The sequence below is a fragment of the Cebus imitator genome, unplaced genomic scaffold (genome assembly GCF_001604975.1).
Source record: "Cebus imitator isolate Cc_AM_T3 unplaced genomic scaffold, Cebus_imitator-1.0 Scaffold211, whole genome shotgun sequence".
NCBI lineage: Eukaryota > Metazoa > Chordata > Mammalia > Primates > Cebidae > Cebus > Cebus imitator.
In genome coordinates, this window is record NW_016107526.1 from 3,495,086 (window position 1) to 3,515,258 (window position 20,173).

The following is a 20,173-nucleotide window of genomic DNA, read 5'->3' on the forward strand; positions in this document are numbered from 1 at the left end:
TTTCAAAACTGTAGGTCAGGTCATTGCCCTCCTGTCAGACTCAAGCCCATCATAGCCTTTGCTATGCTGAGAGGCCGGTGCCCTCCACCTGTGCCCTCCAAATGCCTCTCCCACCCCTTCCCTCCCTCCCTTTACTCTGGCCACTCTGAATGTCTCTGGTCCTCCTTCAGCCCTCTTGAGCCCTCTGCCCAGAGTAAGGCCAGAGCGGAGGCCACAGCTGGAGACAGAGGCTGTTGGCCTGGGCTGGAGAGGGGAAATTCCTCTGGGTGGGAGGGGACACTGGGCAGCCTTGAAGTGAATACCTTGTGTAGGGAAGTAAAAATAAATAGAAAACAAATAAATGGATTAATTTTGCTTCTTTCCAGGGACCTGATTTTCTTTCTTTCTGAGACAGAGTCTCCCTCTGTCACCCAGGCTGGAGTGCAGTGGCGTGATCTCTGCTCCAGCCTGGGTGACAGAGGGAGATCACTGCAACTTCTGCCTCCCAGGTTGAAGCGATTCTCCTACTTCAGCCTCCCGAGTAGCTGGGACTACAGGCGCGCGCCACCACGCCCGGCTAAATTTTTGTATTTTTGGTAGAGATGGGTTTCACCATGTTAGCTAGGCTGGTCTCGAACTCTTGACCTCAGGCAATCCGCCAGCCTCGGCCTCCCAAAGTGCTGGGATTACAGGTGTGAGCCACCACGCCTGGCCCAGGGACCTGATTTTACAAGAGGTGCTCCAAGAGGCTTCTACACCCCCGCAGGGAGGCAAGCCGCGTTTTGAGGCGGCCGGGCAGGGTGGAGGCGCAGACCGGGCCAGCTGGAGGGGCTCTGCCCTGATGGCGTTCCCACTCCCACCGCATGAGCAGGGCGCCGGGGAGGGCTGGAGGGCTGCAGGTGTTCTATTCCCACCCGGCTTGCAGCTCAAGGCGGGGAAACGCCTCACACCCTCCCCTTCTTCCCAGCCCCACTTCCTTTTCCTGCTCCCACAGGTGGAAGTCACCAGCAGAAATAACCCTTCACCGTTTGGAGGGCTGGGAGAGAGGGGCCACGAGGGCCCCGGGAGACACCCCGGCGGCAGGTAGGGGACGGGGACAGTCTCCCTTCCGGCTTCAGGGGCCAGAGGGTGAAGGGCAAGGGGAGCCCAGGGAATGAATGGGTGCTGCCAAGTATTAACCCCGGGCTCCGAGACTCCAACCGGTCACGGTCCTGCAGACCCCCAGGTCCTGCACACCAGGGGGAATAGAAAGTGCCATTGAAATGTCAGATGTCACCGTCTTCATCAGCACTCGTGGAATTACGACCGAGGCGGTGAGACTTGACTCACTCCCGGCAGAGGGACGATAGCGGCCTCGCCCCGAGCGTTTATCTGGTTACAGGCGTTGTTCTCGGTTTCCTGTGTGTCCGGCGCCCCCGAGCAGGGAGGGAGCGCAGTTCCCGCCAAGCCCGCTGGGTGGCGCTGGCGCCGCGCCGTGTCCCGGGCTGAGGGGACACCGTGGTGCCCGGTCCGCGGCCGGACGCCCCCGCGCTCCCGCCCGGCCCCGCGCGCTGCCATCGCCGCCTCTCCTTGGCTTCCTCTGGCTTTCCAGTAACTCTCCTTCTGGGGGAAACGCTTCTAGGGAGCAGGCTCGGAGCCCAAGGGGCTGGCCTCGGACTGGATGGGGGTAAGGACGGGTGGTGGCGCTCGCGCCGAGCGAGCGGGCTGCGTCGGGTGAGCGGCACGGCCTCGGCGCCCTGGAGCAGACGCTGGGCGGGGAGGGGTGGGGAGGGGCTTCCGGGCGGGGCCTCAGGAGGGAATGCAGTGTGCAGCGGGGAGGGGAGGCGGGGGCGCGCCTGGGGGGCGGGGGCGGGGCCTGCAGGCTCTGGGCGGGGGCGGGGCGCGCCTGGCGGGCGGGGGCGGGGCCTGCAGGCTCCGGGCGGGGGCGGGGCCTGCAGGCTCCGGGCGGGGGCGGGGCCTGCAGGCTCCGGGCGGGGGCGGGGCCTGCAGGCTCCGGGCGGGGGCGGGGCCTGCAGGCTCCGGGCGGGGGCGGGGCCTGCAGGCTCCGGGCGGGGGCGGGGCCTGCAGGCTCTGGGCGGCGCCCTGCCGCCGCCTCCTCTGGCGTCAGGTGCCGGGCCTGGCTCTGCCTCCCCTCCCGAGCTCCGCTGATCCTGGCTGGAGCCGCCCCTTTCTCCAGACTTGGAACTTGACCCTTCTCCCACACCCGGGCAGGGAATCATTTGCCCAGTTCGAATTTGATTTTCTGCTTGTCAGAGGGGACACTGGTGACAGTGTCGCATGGACACTGTCGGGGAAGCCGAGACGTAGACCTGGAAGCCTTGTGTACAGCTGTGGAGCGTGCATCTTCAGGCACACCACCGGTTTCTGCTGCTTTGGCGCAGCCACAGGGCACCTGGGATGCTGCTCTGCATGCAGTAGGGACCTAATCTGTGCACCCTCTGATGGTGTTGGAGGGAGGAGGCCCAGGAATCTGCAATCTGCATTTTGCTTTTGTTTTGCTTTGTTTTGTTTTTCTGAGATAGAGTCTCGCTTTGTCTCCCAGGCTGGTGTTTAGTGGCCCGATCTGTGTTCACTGCAACCTCCCTCTCCCAGGTTCAAGCGATTCTCCTGCCTCACCCTCCCAAGTAGCTGGGATTACAGGTGCGCGATACCAGGCCTGGCTAAGTTTTGCATTTTTAGTAGAGACGGGTTTCTCCATGTTGGCCAGGTTGGTCTTGAACTCCTGACCTCAAGTGATCTGCCCACCTTGGCCTCCCAAAGTGCTGGGATTACAGGTATGAGCCACTGCGCCCAGCCTGTTTTGTTTTCTTAAATCCGGAAGTTCTGATTCGAGCCTAAACCTTCCATTCAAAGTGATACTTCCATTCCCAATCCTGTGAGCTTCATGAGCTCCACATATAGGGCTGTTAATCACAAATTCTTTATACTTTTCATGGAATTAGAGCGGCAGATGTTCTTTTTGGAAAAATGTTAGAAAAGGCCTACATGTCTTTATCTATTGGAAGAACTTAAAAACAATATTTCTCTAGGGTTTATTTTCCCTCGCGACTCTCAACCTTCTCAAAATAAAAGATTGGCAAATAAATTATACTGAAAGTCTTCAGTTTGATATTTTATTTTTGCATTCTTTAAAGTCGTGTTTATTAATTGCCCTGACAATGTAAGGAATGATATTTGTGAGGGTGAGTCAACAACACCTTCCCTGTTGGAGTCTGCCCTGTAATAACCCCGTGGGCCGGATCCCAGCATCGGGAAGGAGTCATCACGGAACGTTAATAAGGAGGAAGGCTGGTGCTGGCGCCTGGAACGCTTCAGAGACAGAAAGCAGTGACTAGGCCAGACAGGCCCGTTGTTTTTGCTCTTTGAGAGAGAAGTGAGAAATAGAAAATAGTCTCTCTGTCTTCTCAGCAAATACAGCCTATGCTCAGAATTTCTCTGACTTCCCATCCCTGAGATGCCGGCTGCCCAGGTCCATAGAGTCAGAGCAAGTGACAAACTGTTGTTCGTAAGAGTTGAAGAAAATGAATGTTCTCTCAATTCTGTGAGGGCCAGTGGGTTCCATGCGAGATGAGACAACTTGGTGAGGGTCCTAACTGAGTTCCTGATGCGTTTAGAAGCCTCTGGATGGCTGAGGGATGCACTCCAGCCATGCTGGAAAAATTGTATTTTGAAGTTAAATCTAGTAGTGTTTTTTCCAATGTTTACTAGGCCTCAGGAAAAAGATAACACATTTCCTTCTTTGTTTAGAGGGTGCTCAACTTGCTGGAATCATCTCTGCGATGGCTTTATTTGCCAACAGAGAACTTGTTCTGTGGCAGCCCCGGGCTCTCCGGGGACCCCTCTCTTGGGGGCTGGGCAGATCTCCCATCCCAGAACCATACAAGGGGAAGGCAGAAGCACACTCACTCTTCCAGGTCTGGGACAGCTGCTGAGCTCCAGGACACTGACTCTTCATGGTTGATTTTGACTACCTACTAAGTGCCAGCTGACCCAGTTCCACTTCTTAAACTTTCCCATGATTGCCTTGAGGGGTCTGCAGTATTGCTATTTACAGGTAAAGAAGGTGAGATTGAGGGAGGCTGAAAGACTTGGCCCCAAGTCACAGTACCCTGCAGAATGTGGTGCTGCCCACCTGGATATCCTGGGTGCTTCGACATCAACAGCTCTCGGCAAGTGAGTGGGCAATGAAGGATGGACAAAGGACATGGGGGAGCAAGCCCAGCTGTCGCGACTCACAGTCCCAACTCTGCCACATCACAGCTTGTGCAGTTGGAAACCCACAACAGTGGTCTTTAGTTTTTTCATCAAAAGGCCAAGAAATCTATGTCCCCACCTTCTCTGCGTCAATTCTGGTGCTGCTTAAGCCAATGATCATTTCATACCCTAAATCAAAAAATAAACTCTACAGTTGCAAACATCAACATTACACAGGACAGGATCTGGTCCACAGGTAAGAGAAGTACCTACAGGAGAGCTGCATGGAGCCATGGGTGCGTTTCCTGTTACCACTGGGGCATCCCAGAATGGTGACAAAGACAGAGAAAACTAAGACCTTCCCACTGTGATTTGTTACTTGTCGTAAAACCAAGCAAGTGACTGGGGGGACAATTACAGGGCAAATGTGGAAGGCCTGGAGGAAAGTGCCTATATTGTGTAGACAAAATCCAAAGCAGCTTGTTTCAGACAAAACGTTTTGCTTTGGAAACTTCTGTAATTTCCATGGCCTTTGAATATGAGAGAGATGATCTAAAAATTTTAGAGGCCATTAAAGTACCCGTGGCAGAGGCAAGGCATGGGAGTGGTGATCTTTAAGGGGCTTGTCTTTAGTTTGAGGGCCACACAAAAAGGAGGTGGGCAGAAAACTGAGGTCTCCCCAGAGCAGCTTTCCGACAAAAAGTTTAAAAAAATGACCAAGAAAATACATGATATAATTGACAATACCATAAAATGAAAAGTTTATCATAAATTCTAATAAAAACTACAATGGGCTGGGCACAGTGGCTCATCTCTGTCATGGCAGCAGTTTGGGAGGAGGAGGCAGGAGGATTGCTTGAGGCCCGAAGTTTAACACCAGCCTGGACAACAAAGTGAGACCCTATCTGTATTTTTAAAATATACTTTAGAAGGAGGGTAAACTGAGGCAGGGCAGGGCACTGCCTCACCTGGGAAGTGCAACTGACCAGAGGATCAGGGACTTTACCCCTTCAGCACCCAGTTCAATAAATTTGTCAAAAACCCCATGACCTTTGCAACCCACAGTCCAGAAGAACACTGCTAGGCTGAAAAGTGCCATGAGTTATCAACACAGATCTGAGTGACAGCTCTGGCCAGCCTGGTACCACGAGTTGTTGGCACGGTGGAAGTTTTGACTAGCACAGAGAATGCCTGCAGGACGGATCTACCTGACCCAAAGAAAGAGGGAGAGCTGAAAGCAGGGAGACAGGTAATACGGCTTGGCAGGTCCCACCCTCACAAAGACCAGCAAACTGAAGCCCCGCTTGAGAGTTTTGCAGCCAGCACATCAGTTCAAGCTTGGCCCGGGATGATTGAGTTTGATGGGGGGAAGGGTGTCCGCCATTGCAAAGGCGGGTCTAATCTCACCTTCGTAAATAAAAGCCAGGGGAAGCCTACATGGCAGCTGGGCAGAGTCCGAGGCAGCCAAGCAGCACCTCTGCAGGCAGGCAAGGGACAGACTACCTCCTCAAGTGACTCCCTGACCCTTGTATAGCCAAAAAAAATGCCTCATACAGGAGAGCTCTGGGTGACACCTGGTGGGTACCCTTCTGGGACGAAGCTACCAGAGGAAAGATCAGATAGCAATCCTAACTGCTCTGCAGCCCTGACAGGTGATTCCCAGGCAAGCAAGGTCTGGAGTTGACTTCTAGCAGTCCTACAGCAGAGGGGCCTGACTGTTAGAAGGAAAACTATAAAACAAAAAGAAATAGCTTCAAGAGCAACAGAAAGGACATTCACTCAGAGACCCCATCCGAAATCACCAATTTCAAAGATCAAGGGTAGATAAATCCATGAAGATGGGAAGAAACCAGTGCAAAAAGGATAAAATCATCAAAGACCAGGGTGCATCTCCTCCTCCAAGGGATCACAACTCCTCACCAACAAGGGAACAAAGCTGGATGGAGAATGAGTCTGATAAATTGACAGAAGCAGGCTTTAGAAGGTGGGTAATAACAAACTTCTCTGAGCTAGAAGAATATGTTCTAGCCCAATGCAAAGAAACTAAGAACCTTGAAAAAAGGTTAGACGAAATGCTAACTAGAATAACCAGCTTAGAGAAGAACATAAACAACCTGATGGAGCTGAAAAAAACAGCACAAGAACTTCACGAAGCATACACAAGTTTCAATAGCCAAATCAATCAAGCAGAAGAAAGGATATCAGAGTTTGAAGATCAGCTCAATGAAATAAAATGAGAAGGCAAGAATAGAGAAAAAAGTGAAAAGAAATGAGCAAGGCCTCCAAGAAATATGGGATTATGTGGAAAGACCTAATCTACGCATCATCAGTGTACCTGAATGTGATGGGAACAATGAACCAAAGCTGGAAAACACTCTTCAGGATATTATCCAGGAGAACTTCCCCATCCCAGCAAGGTAGGCCAACATTCAAATCCAGGAAATACAGAGAACACCACAAAGATACTCCTTAAGAAGAGCAACCCACAGCACATAATTGTCAGATTCACCAGCGTTGAAATGAAGGAAAAAATGCTAAGGGCAGCCAGAGAGAAAGGTTGGGTCACTCACAAAGGGAAGTTCATCAGACTCACAGCGGATCTCTGCAGAAACCCTACTAGCCAGAAGAGAGTGGGGGCCAATATTCAACATCCTTAAAGAAAAGAACTTTCAACCCAGAATTTCATATCCAGCCAAACTAAGCTTCATAAGTGAAGGAGAAATAAAATCCTTTATGGACAAGCAAATGCTGAGAGATTTTGTCACCACCAGACCTGCCTTACAAGAGCTCCTGAAGGAAGCACTAAACATGGAAAGGAATAACCACTACCAGCCATTGCAAAAACATAACAAATGGTAAAGACCAACGATGCAATGAAGAAACTGTGTCAACTAATGGGCAAAACAACCAGCCAGTAACAAAATGTCAGGATCAAATTCACACATAACGATGTTAAACTTAAAAGTAAATGGCTTAAATGCCCCAATCAAAAGACACAGACTGGCCAACTGGATAAAAAGTCAAGACCCATCGGTGTGCTATATTCAGGAGACCCATCTCACATGCAAAGACTTACACAGACTCAAAATAAAGGGATGGAAGAAGATTTACCAAGCAAATGGAGAGCAAAAAAAAGCAGGACTTGCAATCCTAGTCTCTGATAAAATGGACTTTAAACCAACAAAGATCAAAAGAACTAACTATCCTAAATATATATGCACCCAATACAGGAGCACCCAGATACATAAAACAAGTTCTTAATGACCTACAAAGAGACTTAGACTACTGCACAATAATAGTGGGAGACTTTAACACTCCACTGTCAATATTAGACAGATCAACAAGACAGAAAATCAACAAGGACATCCAGGACTTGAATGAAGGTCTGGGCCAAGCAGACCTAATAGACATCTATAGAACTCTCCACCCCAAATCTACAGAATATACATTCTTCTTGGCACCACATTGCATTTACTTTAAAATTGACCACATAATTGGAAGTAAATCATTCCTCAGCAAATGTATAATTACGGAAATTTTAATAGTCTCTCAGACCACAGTGCAATCAAATTAGAACTCAGGATTAATAAACTCACTCAAAACTGCACAACTACATGGTAACTGAACAACTTGCTCCTGAATGATGACTGGATAAACAATGAAATGAAGGCAGAAATAAAGATGTTCTTCGAAACCAATGAGAATTAAGACACAATGTAGCAGAATCTCTGGGACACATTTAAAGCAGTGTCTAGAGGAAATATATAGCAGGAAATGCCCATATGAGAAGCAAGGAAAGATCAAAATTGACACCCTATTGTCAAAATTGAATGAGCTAGAGGAGCAATATAAAAAAAAATCAAAAGCTAGCAGAAGACAAGAAATAACAAAGATCAGAGCAAAACTGAAGGAGATAGAGATACAAAAAACCCTTCAAAAAATCAATAAATCCAGGAGCTGGTTTTTTGAAAAGATCAACAGAATAGACTGCTAGCCAGACTAAAGAAAAGAGAGAAGAATCAAATAGATGCAATAAAAAACAATAAAGGGGATATCACCACCAATTCCACAGAAATACAAACTACCATCAGAAATTACTACAAACAACTCTATGCAAATAAACCAGTAAATCTGGAAGAAATGGATAAATGCCTGGACACTTGCACCCTCCCAAGACTAAACCAGGAAGAAACTGAAACCCTGAATAGACCAATGACAAGGTCTGAAGTTGAGGGTGCAATTAATACCCTACCAACCAAAAAAAAATCCAGGTCCAGACGGGTTCACAGTGAAATTCTACCAGACATACAAAGAGGAACTGGTACCATTTCTTTTGAAACTATTCCAAACAATACAAAAAGAGGGAAACCTCTCTAACTCATTTTGTGAGACCAACATCATCCTGATACCAAAACCTGGCAGACACACAACTAAAAAAGAAAACTTCAGGCCAATATCCACGATGAACATCAATGCAAAAATCTTCAATAAAATACTGGCAAGCCAAATGCAACAGCTCATCAAAAACTTATCCATCACGGTCAAGTAGGCTTCATCCCAGGGATGCAAGGCTGGTTCAACATATGCAAATCTATAAACATAATCCATCACATAAACAGAACCAAAGACAAAAACCACATGATTATCTCAATAGATGCAGAGAAGGCCTTTAACAAAATTCAACAGCCCTTTATGCTAAAAACACTCAATAAACTAGGTATCGATGGAACATATCTCAAAATAATAAAAGCTATTTACGACAAACCCCACAGCCAATATCATATTGAATGGGCAAAAACTGGAAGCACTTTCTTTGAAAACTGGTACTAGACAAGGATGCCCTCTCTCACCATTCCTGTTCAATATAGTATTGGAAGTTCTAGCCAGAGCAATCAGGCAAGAAAAGAAATAAAGTTTATTCAGTTAGGAAAAGAGAAATTCAATTATCTCTATTTGCAGATGACATGATTGTATATTTAGAAGACCATATCATCTCAGCCCCAAATCTCCTTAAGCTGATAAGCAAATTCAGCAAAGTCTCAGGATACAAAATCAATTTGCAGAAATCACAGGCATTCCTATACACCAATAACAGAAAAACAGAGAGCCAAATCATGAGTGAGCTCCCATTCACAATTGCTACAAAGAGAATAAAATACTTAGGAATACAACTAACAAAGGATGTAAAGGACCTCTTCAAGGAGAACTACAAACCACTGCTCAAGGAAATAAGAGGACACAAACAGATGGAAAGACATTCCATGCTCATGGTTAGGAAGAGTCAATATTGTGAAAATGGCCATACTACCCAAAGTAATTTATAGATTCAGTGCTATCCCCATCAAGCTACCATTGACCTTCTTCACAGAATTGGAAAAAACCACTTTAAACTTTATATGGAACCAAAAGAGAGCCCTCATAACCAAGACAATCCTAAACAAAAAGAGCAAAGCCGGAGGCATCATGACTTCAAACTATACTACAAGGCTACAGTAATCAAAACAGCATGGTACTAGCACCAAAACAGATAGACCAATGGAACATAACAGAGGCCTCGGAAGCAACACCACACATCTACAACCATCTGATCTTTGACAAACCTGACAAAAACAAGCAATAGGGAAAGGATTCCCTGTTTAATAAATGGTGTTGGAAAAACTGGTTAGTGGTGTGCAGAAAGCTGAAACTGGACCCCTTCCTTACACCTTACACTAAAATTAACTCCAGATGGATTAAAGATTTAAACATAAGACATAACACCATAAAAATCCTGGAAGAAAACCTAGGCAATACCATTCAGGACATAGGCATAGGCAAGGACTTCAGGACTAAAACACCAAAAGCAATGGCAACAAAAGTCAAAATAGACCAATGGGATCTAATTAAACTTAAGAGTTTCTGTATAGCAAAAGAATCAATCATTGGAGTGAACCAGCAACCAACAGAATGGGAAAAATTTTTGCAATCTGCTCATCTGACAAAGGGCTAATATCCAGAATCTACAAAGAACTAAAGCAGATTTACAAGAAAAAAACCAAACAAACCCATTCCAAAGTAGGCAAAGGATATGAACAGATACTTTTCAAAAGAAGACATTAATGAGGCCAACAAACATATGAAAAAATGCTCATCATCACTGGTAATTAGAGAAATGCAAATCAAAACCACATTGAGATAGCATCTCACACCAGTCAGAATGGCGATCATTAAAAAATCTGGAGACAACAGATGCTGGAGAGGATGTGGAGAAATAGGAACACTTTTACACTATTGGTGAGAGTATAAATTAGTTTATGTTGAGTATGCTAAAGAAATAATTAATTAAAAACATATCCCTTTAAAAAAATAGTTCAACCATTGTGGAAGACAGCGTGGTGATTCCTCAAGGATCTACAAATAGAAATTCCATTTGACCCAGCAATCCCATTACTGGGTATATACCCAAAGGATTATAAATAATTCTATTATAAAGACACATGCACATGTATGTTCATTGCAGCACTGTTTGCAATAGCAAAGACCTGGAACTGACTCAAATGCCCATCAGTGATAGACTGGACAAAGAAAATGTGGCACATATACACCATGGAATACTATGCAGCCATGAAAAACAATGAGTTCGTGTCCTTTGTAGGGACATGGGTGAATCTGGAAACTATCATTCTCAGCAAACTGACACAAGAACAGAAAATCAAACAGCACATGTTCTTACTCATAGGCGGGTGTTGCAATGAGAACACATGGGCACAGAGAGGGGAACATCACACACTGGAGTCTGTTGGGGGGTGGGGGGCTAGGGGAGGGACAGCAGAGGTGGGGAGGTTGGGGAGGGATAACTCTGGGAGAAATGCCTGATGTAAGCGATGGGGGGATGGAGACAGCAAACCGCCATGGTATGTGGGTACCTATGCAACAATTCTGCAAGATCTGTACATGTACCCCAGAACCTAAAGTACAATAAATATATATATATACGTATATATAAGTATATATATACTTTAAAAACATATTTTTTAAAAACAAAAGATGGATATCCCTGCTGCATTTGAGACCTGGTTTCAGTCCGGCCTCCTCTAGGAAAGCTCATGAGCAACACTAGAATCTCAGCTCTCTCTGTTCTCTGATGTCATCTGAGGTTTTGTGTTTTTTGGGGGTGTGTCGGAGGACAGAGCCTTGTTGCAACGCCCAGGCTGGAATGCGCAATGGCGCGATCTTGGCTCACTGCAACCTCTGCTTCCCTGATTCAAGCAATTCTTCTGCCTCAGCCTCCTGAGAAGCTGGGACTACAGGTGCATGCCACCACGCTGGGCTAATTTTTGTATTTTTAGTAGAGATAGGGTTTCACCCTGTTGACCAGGCTGATCTTGAACTCCTGACCTCAAGTCATCCACCTTCCTCAGCCTTCTGAAATGCTGGGATTACTGACGTAAGCCACCTTGCCCAGCCCATCAGAGGTTTTTCTAATGTAGAGAATATACGGCAGTGTTTTAAATAACCCACCCTCTAATATTTGACTGCACTCCCTTCTTCAACACACAGGTTGGGGGCAGGAGCTGCTTCTTCAATTAGAAGAATGAACAGACCTCATAGTCATTGCCTTTAGACCCAGGTAAGAGGAATCCCAGCCTTGGGACAGCACTTCTAGAACATTCTCTGGGTAGCTGGGTCGTCATAGGTCACTTGCTGAGTTTGTCCTCCCTGAGTGGACTGTGTTGTTGGTGCGCACATTGTATTTCCATGGAATGGTATTTTAGTCCTGCTGCTATAACAGAATACCTGAGACCAGACAATAGACATTTACTTCTCAGAGTTCTGGAGGGTGGAAAATCCAAGATCAAGACATCAGCAGGTTCAGTGTCTGGCGAGGGTTGCTGTCTGCTTCCAAAATGGTGCCTTGGGGCTGGGTGCGGTAGTTCATGCCTATAATCCCAGCACTTGGGGAGGCTGAGGCAGGTAGATCACCTGAGGTCAGGAGCTTGAGACCAGCCTGGCTGACATGGCAAAACCCCATCTCTACTAAAAATACATAAAATTAGCTGGGTGTAGTGATACATGCCTGTAATTTCAGCTACTTGGGAGGCTGAGCCGGGAAAAGTGCTTGAACCCGGGAGGCAGAGGTTGCAGTAAGCCAAGACTGCGCCGTTGCGCTCCAGCTTGGGCGACAGAGTGAGACTGTCTCAAAAGACAAACAAAAAACCAACATGGTGCCTTGTTACTGGATCTTCCAAAAGGGATGAACGTATGTCCTCGAATGACAGGACAGAAGGGCAGAAAGTATGTAAACTCACTCCCTCGGTCCCTTTTAGAAGGTGCCAATCACTCCCTAAAGGCCCCACCTCTTAATACTATTGCACTGGGGATTGAGCCTCAGTGTGAGTTTTGGAGAGACACAGACATTCAAACACGGCGTTGTGCACACTCCTATTTCTGTGGAATGGCCAAGGTGCAGCTATTTGTAGGGGCTCTGACAGAGCTCCACTGTGGAGCTGGGGTGCCCACATGCCTGTATGGAAGAGCTTTCATGGCACTGGAGCCTGGTGGGAAGAGAATGGGGCTGGATTCCAGGGACTACCACCTTGTGCCACCACATTCTAGTGTGGAGTTCCAGAGAGGCCACAAATTCTTCATTTGAGATGGACTCCCCAGCCTCATGTTCTTCTGCAGGATGTAAAAGGCAATGCCAGCAGAGGGTGGCAGTGCTGGAGGTGCCTGGTGGGCAGAGGTTACCTGGCTGGACTGGCCGGGGTGAGGATATGCTTCCCAGCAAAGGAATGTGGGCTTCTGTTGGGTCTCTTGTTCCAGGCCTCACACATTTTCTAGGCAGCCTGGGTATGTCTTGGCCCGCTCAATCCCTCAAAGGCCTGTTTCATTCTCATCTTGCTGTCACCTATGTGGTGCCAAGAAACAAGTCACCGAAATAATGAAATGCCTAGCTAAGCTTAAAAACAAAACCATGAGGACTTTCTAAATAAATTACGAAAACAAAGTGCAAACTGCAGGTCCCTGTAATGAATTCGAAGTCTCTGTTCCAAGAATGCATTAATTTAAACAAGGAAGTCTAAGGCAAAGGGGGGTGATTAGGAGAGGAAGGCAGCTGACATGGAACTGAACAGACCAAGGTTCCACCTCAAAAACAAGTGTGCATTATTTGTGGTGACCATTCTTGTTATTGTTCTATTGCTTTAAAACACAGCATAGCATCATTCTTGTAGATGCCAGTTGTTTAAAATATGGGTAAATGTATATGGTTTGCTCAGCTAGACTGGAGCGCTCATCTACACTGCTTAAGAGAAAAGATTTACTGAGAAAATTCAAAGGACAAACAGAGTGCAAGGGGAATGTTAGCTTTAATTAAGAAATCAGCTCTTTAAAGGGCTTAAGCAGAATAATTGTTGGTATGCAAATGGGGCTGTGAATTATAAATGAATCATCCATTCTTTGAAGGCGGCTGAATAGGATCTCTTCTTGGAAAGACTTGGGGAGTATTTTAAGTTGTTAAAGGCCAGGCGCAATGGCTCACACCTGCAATCCCAGCACTTTGTGGGGCCAAGGTGGGCGGATCACCTGAGGTCAGGAGTTCAAGACCAGCCTGGCCAGCATGGTGAAACCTCATCTCTACTAAAAATACAAAACTTATCTGGGTGTGGTGGCATGTGCCTATAATCTCAGCTACTCAGGAGACTGAGGCAGGAGAATCACTTGAACCTGGGAGGCAGAGGTTGCAGTGAGCCGAGATCATGCCACTGCACTCCAGCCTGGGTGATAGTTAATAATTACTGAGTCCTTTACAGCCAAACAACAATAGCTAACATTTATTAAGTGTTTATTACATGCTAGTTCCTCAGTTCCAAGCATTTAGTCTTCACAACATAGGATTATGACCATATTATAGAGGAGGAAAATGAAGGCTTCCAAGTACCTTGCTCAAATTACCTAGCTAAATGCTAGAAAAGCAAAGACAGGTACAACAGGCTGTCCACCTTTAAGTTTACTACCTAGTATTTTTTAATGTAAATTCTCTAACACGTTCAGGCCAGCGTCCTCTTTCAGCTGATCTGAATTTGATACGTTTCTTTTCTTTTTCTTTTTTCTTTTTTTTAAATAATTTTTGCCACTTCTACCTAGAGTGAGTTTCACAGCTGATCTGAATTCGGTGAATTTCTTTTCTTTTCTTTCTTTCTTTCTTTTTTTTTTTTTTTTTTAAAATAATTTTTGCTACCTCTACCTAGAGTAAGTTTCAATAAAATAAAACAATATGTAAAACATTTCTAACCAATTAACTATTGTCATGTATTATAAGAAGAATGATGGGGAAAGCTGTCTTATGGAATATTGAGTCCGTTCTTGGGAAGCAATTGCCTGAAGAACATTCTTATTTCCAAATTGTAGCATGGTCTTTTTGTGCCTGAATAATGACGGAAAGAGTGAAGATTTTGTAACAAAACCTCAGGGACACAATTAACAAGTTGGCATTTCTAATTCATGTGGAAACGCTATTTTATTTATCAGAGAATTGTAGCAGTGCTGTTCATTTAATTAAGAATCTGATGTTGCGGAAGGGCAATTGAATGAAGTTTATAATATTGCAGACAGACAGGTATGCAAACACAAAGAAAATTAGTTAAGGATCTAAGTGCTTATTTTCCCTTGAACAGCTCATTTTGACATGATTTGTGAGCTGTTTCATAAAGGAATTACAGAAGTATTTTTTATCCTTTTAAACATTTTTTACGGTAAATTCATCTATCTAGTAATTGTACATGGCTCATAAATAGCCAGAAAGAAAAGTGCACTGTCTCTCTGTATTAGAAGGCCGTTTAGGATCTAGTAGCTTTCCCAACTGCAAGTAAAGTAATGGCATATTCTAATTTATATGAACGACATCGTAAAACCAAAAAGGTAAAGAAAACAAGTTCGAACGAGAAAGTAATCTGAGAAAGGCCAAGAATGGGCGTCAGGTATGGATTGGAAGGAGACAAGAGACTGGAAAGGTGACAGAGGGGAGCCCCCACGATTGATGGCTACCATCTGCACCTTCTCCAGGAAGTGTTGCTCACCTGTCCAAGCCACAAGTTCTGGTCATCTCATAGATCCAAGTGCCTCCAGGTGAGTGTGCCACTTCCAAAGCTCAGCCTTCCTAAACCACCTCACCTCAAAATCTGGATACATTTGTTCACAGTATGTACTTGTTGAGTGCTAGTTATGTGCCAGGCACTGGTCTGGGTGCTGGGGGCACACCCATGAACAAGGACAACACGCTCCTGGTGTCTTGGAGCTGACATTCTAGTCAGAGGAGACAGTCTGTAAACACATAGATAAATAATTGCAAGAGTTGCAGAGGCAATTTTTGCTGAGAAAATAAAGCAAAATAAAGAGATGAAGTGTAAGTGAAGAAAAGGGACTGTTTAAAGAGGTGGTTAGGGAAGGCATCTCTGAGGTCAGGACATCTGAGCAGGGAAGGAGCCAGCAATGGCAAGCACCAGGGGGAGTACGCTCCAGATGGAGCATGTACAAAGGCCCTGGGGCAGGAAGGAGCCTGATTTGCTGGATGAGGAGCAGGAAGGTGCCAGTATCGCTGAGCTGGAGAAGAGGAAGAAAAGTGGGGGAGGAAGATGAAGTCACAGAGGTCAGGCCATGTGGGCCTCTTAGGTATGACCAAATGCTTGGATTCTCTTCCAAGCAGAATGGGAAGTCACTGGAAGATCTTAAGTAGGGACGTGATAAGACCGATTTATACTTTCCAAATATTACTCTGACTTCTCTGTGTGGACTGCATTATAGGAAGATGAGAGTAAGGTGAGTGAAAAGGGTGACCAGTCGTGAATCCGCCTCCTTCCACAGAGATGAGTGCAGGCTGAAGTCTTGTCCATGAGATGCTTCTGTGGAAGCTACAGGGAGCTGACCGTGGCCTTAGAACTGACGGTGGTGGGATCAGAGAGAGGGGAAGCAGAGATGATTCAAGCTTTGGCCCAAAGATCAGAAGCAGAAAGGACTCTGCGCCTCTGGCAAGAGGACAACGGAATGTTTTCTGTGCAAACATCCAAGTCACCATTTTCCTAGGTGACACTGCAGCTGTGGGGCCTGTGAACAGGACAACAGCTAACCATTCCGAGTTTAAAAATCAGGGACAGTACCTTCATGTGTATAACATAGGGGGACAAAGCAAAATTCATTGGCAAGCATTTCCTTTAAAATTCAGGGAAGGAAGATTCCATTGTCTACAAATTCTTAATGGAAATTAATAAAGATGAGCAAATATCACAAACACTGCCTTTATTCTGTGTGGTGTCCTGGTTACATGAGTGTTTACAGAAGTTTTTCTAGCTTCTTTCTTGTCTCAGCCCCCAACTGTCTGTTTTTCCCCGTAAGGGTTTAAGTTCCTCAGCCACAAATTGTCCTGCCACTGAAGTTTGCAGCCTAATCCTATGCGGGGGGTAGAAGGGAATCATCTGGTTTGGAATGACTGGAAATCAGGGTGCCAGCTTCGGGAGGGCGTTGATGAATCCAAAACGACAGGTAGGGGTTCGCTGTGGAAGGGGAGGAAACTTTCATTTTAAAATGGTGAGGTCCTGGTGTCCCTTGGCAGGCATTGCTGCCCTTTCGCGCAGGTCTTCACCTTCTCCAGCCAGGCATCCCAACACAGAGTCCTCGCGGGGCCAGAGTTATCCTGTGTGGAAGACTGGAGAAACACTCTAAAAAGTGCTGCTGTGTGTGTGCATGGGTGTGCTGAGTGTGTTAAGCAATGTTTAGTGCAGTCATACGTCCAGATTTTACTTACGACTCCCTCTGTCCTTGGGAGTAGTAAGTTAGGGCCAGGAATCAATTTGGTCCTAAGCAACGGCCAAGTTAGTGCCAAGCACTGGCCTTTCCTGGGGCTGTGTGATCACATCCTCCTCATGTGATCCAGCCTGCCCTGATCTTAAGACGAGTTCTTTCTCAGGTCAGGCAGCATCTCTGGCTCTCAGTAAAGAGACTTTAGGTGGCTCAATCCCATCAGTCCACCTGGCACATTTAGACACACGCACCCCATCCCATCCCCACCCTAGCTACCTAAAGCAAGGGGTGATATGAGCCGATCTGTTTTCATAAAATTAGATGGCAGCCAAGAAAAGGACGATTACCCTGCAGCAGAATCTCTTAGACAGCTGGTTGGAGGTAAAGCTTCCTGCACCCTACCTGGAAATTCTCATTCACTAGGCCAGGGCAGGGCCTGGGAATTTGCATTTTGAGCATGTGTACTCGCCCCTCATCTCATGATTCTGATGGTTGATAGACCATATGAAACACTGGATAGAGGGAAGCTAAGCTGGTGGCCAGATCAGTATGGGGCTTAGACTGTGGGTGAGGGTTGGCAAAGGCCTGACTGAACCAGGGGCCACCATAGAAAGGAAGAGAAGCCAGATTCCAGGGAGAGAACAGGGAGCAAGTGTAAGAGGATGGGTCCTGGCTGGGTGGGGAGAAAAGGAGGAGGGCAGGGAAGAGGCCGCCAGCCTCCTGAGCAGCACCTGCTTTTCCGGGAACTGGCGTCTGTGGGATCTGCAACTCCTCACACATGTAGGGGAGAGGTCCTGGGCTCCTTCTTTTACTGCTGGCGCCAGCTGGCTCTGCTCTCCTGATAGCAGCTCTCATCTTGGGGACAAGCCAGGGCCACTCCCTGGGAATGTTCAGGTTACAGATACACCCTAGCCCCAAACACAGCCTCTCCGTGGCCCAGCTGATAAAGTTACCAAATGTCAGGTGTGACAGGTTCCTGGAGGAGGACAGAGAGTGGAAATGAGGCTGATCCCAAAGGGCTGCCTTTTAAACCCCAGCCCTGTTTAGTGGCAACGACACCTGACATTTCCAGAGCCCCCCACTTTAGGAAAGTTTTAAATGCCTGGACTCTACATGGGCATTTTTCTTCTTCCTGTGGGCTTTTTTTTTTCCTTTTTGAATGCAGAGTCTCATTCTCACTCCATCGCTGAGCCTGGAATGCAGTGTTGTGATCATGGATCACTGCAGCCTCAACCTTCCAGGCTCAAGCGGTCCTCCCACCTCAGCCTCCCAAGTAGCTAGGACTACAGGCACACGCCACCATAATTTTTGTATGTTTTGTAGAGATGGGGTTTCACCATATTGTCCAGGCTGGTCTTAAACTCCTGGGCTTAAGCAATGCTCATGCCTCTAATCCTAGCACTTTGGGAGGCCCAGGAGACAGCAAAGGGCCAGCAGACAAATTCCTCTCCTGCTCTCAGGTGTGGTGGTAGAAGAGAGGCAGCTAGCCTGTTCTTCTTTTAAAATGATTTACACAATGGACTGTCACGTACCATGTAGAAGTTATTTTTCTTTTTTTTATCTATTTGTTATTAAGAAGGGGTAGCATTCATCTTTATAGATGTATATAATTTCTGGATATAAATGGCTCCCTACTTTTAGAAATTTTGATTTGAAGTTGCTGTTTTCTTACAGAGTTTTTCCTTTTGTGTTAAAGAAGTCCATATCATTGTGAGTGGCACCCCTGGGCCTGAGAAAATCATTTTGCCCAGAGAACCTCACTTGAGAAATTTTTCTTCTCCTGCCTCTGTCTTCGGCCAGAGCACCTGGTTTGGAGCTTTGCTCAGAATGGCAACCTTGCAAATGTCATCCATCCATCCTCACCATGGCTGCAGGCCTCACCAAGGGACGGGGTCCTATGCCTTGAGTCCAAAGACTTCATGGAGATGACAGATCTTTCCACACAGCGGGTAGGAAATGGGAATTTGCGTCAAAGTGATTGTCTCAACCTAGACTCTCTAGAAAAAAAAAGTCCCTGAGGCAAAGTTTGTGTGTTAAGGCTTATCTGGGAGGGGCAATACCAGGGCCAAAAGAGGGAAGGAAGAGGAGAGCTAAGGCAGGGAAGGAAGGAGTATTACTGAGCTGGGAACAGCTTCACAAGAAAATATGCCCTGTCTACGGCCATACCACTCTGAATGCACCAAATCTCATCTGATCTCAGAAGCTAAGCAGGGTCAGGCCTGGTTAGTACTTGGATGAGAGAAAATGGACACCCTGCAGCCTTCCAGATGGGCCACGTGAACCATCACACCTCCGCGTGGGAGGTGTGATGGGCCCATGTGGCCCACCTGTCACTGGTCACAGGTCTCTGTGCAGGTCATTCATTCCCCTGCGGTTCTGCTGCTTGTCTCCCCGAGTAGACATACCTCGTCCCTGTCTCATTCAGGGTTGGCCTGGCATTGGGCACAAAAGAAACATACAGAAGCCCAGTGTCCTCCCAGGAGTGAGGGGCAGGGGCAATGGTAGCCGTGGCCAAGGCCGGAGGACATGTGGGGCCAAGGAGGCCTGGATGGTGTCTGTGGTGACATGAAGAGAGAGGGAATCGTAATCTCACCTTGTAGAGCACAGCAGAGTTTTAAAAATGTGTGTACACTTGTTATTTCCTTGAATTTTCACAAGAATCCTGTTTTGTGCATATGTTGGCTCTCATGAAATTGCCATATGGGCTCAGAGAGGTCTCCCACAAGGAGACAAACTGGCTCCTAAACTTGCTAATCAACTGGGTTTGGTTCAGTGATAAATAAGGAGTTAGGGGTTAGTTAACTTTTTGCCATCGCACTGAAACCCCAGGCCCCTAGACCTCTAAACGCCATTTACAACTTACTTCTTTCTCTAGGCTGGCATCTGTACTCAGCAACATATGACAGTAAAAAGAAACGTCTTTGAGAAGTTGTGGCGGAAAAACTTGAAATTTCTTCACTTCACAAACTACCGCACCTCATCTCTCTGCCATTCTCTTAATACCTACTGTGTGTGACCTTGTGAAAGTCACGTAACTCTGACTTTCTGAGTCTGGAAGGCTGCAGGGTGTCCATTTGCTCCCATACAAGTACTAACCAGGCCTGACCCTGCTCTGAGCCAATATGGCAATTTCATGAGGATCAAGGTAATACAACACAGGATTCACATGAGAATTCAAGCAAATAACCAACACACAAGCACCTTTCAAACTCTGCTGTGCTCTGCA

The 20,173-nt window shown here is 46.6% G+C and overlaps 1 long non-coding RNA gene across 2 annotated transcripts in view; it reads left to right on the forward strand.

Annotated features, from left to right (window-relative positions):
• Positions 1 to 754: 754 nt before the first annotated feature.
• The window catches only part of LOC108317889, a 151,601-nt gene continuing 132,182 nt past the window's right edge, over positions 755 to 20,173 (forward strand). For both annotated transcript variants that reach the window (XR_005203395.1, XR_005203396.1), the window contains exons 1-2: positions 755 to 1,062; positions 11,713 to 11,782. This is a non-coding gene — a long non-coding RNA (uncharacterized LOC108317889). The remainder of the gene's footprint in view (positions 1,063 to 11,712; positions 11,783 to 20,173) is intronic.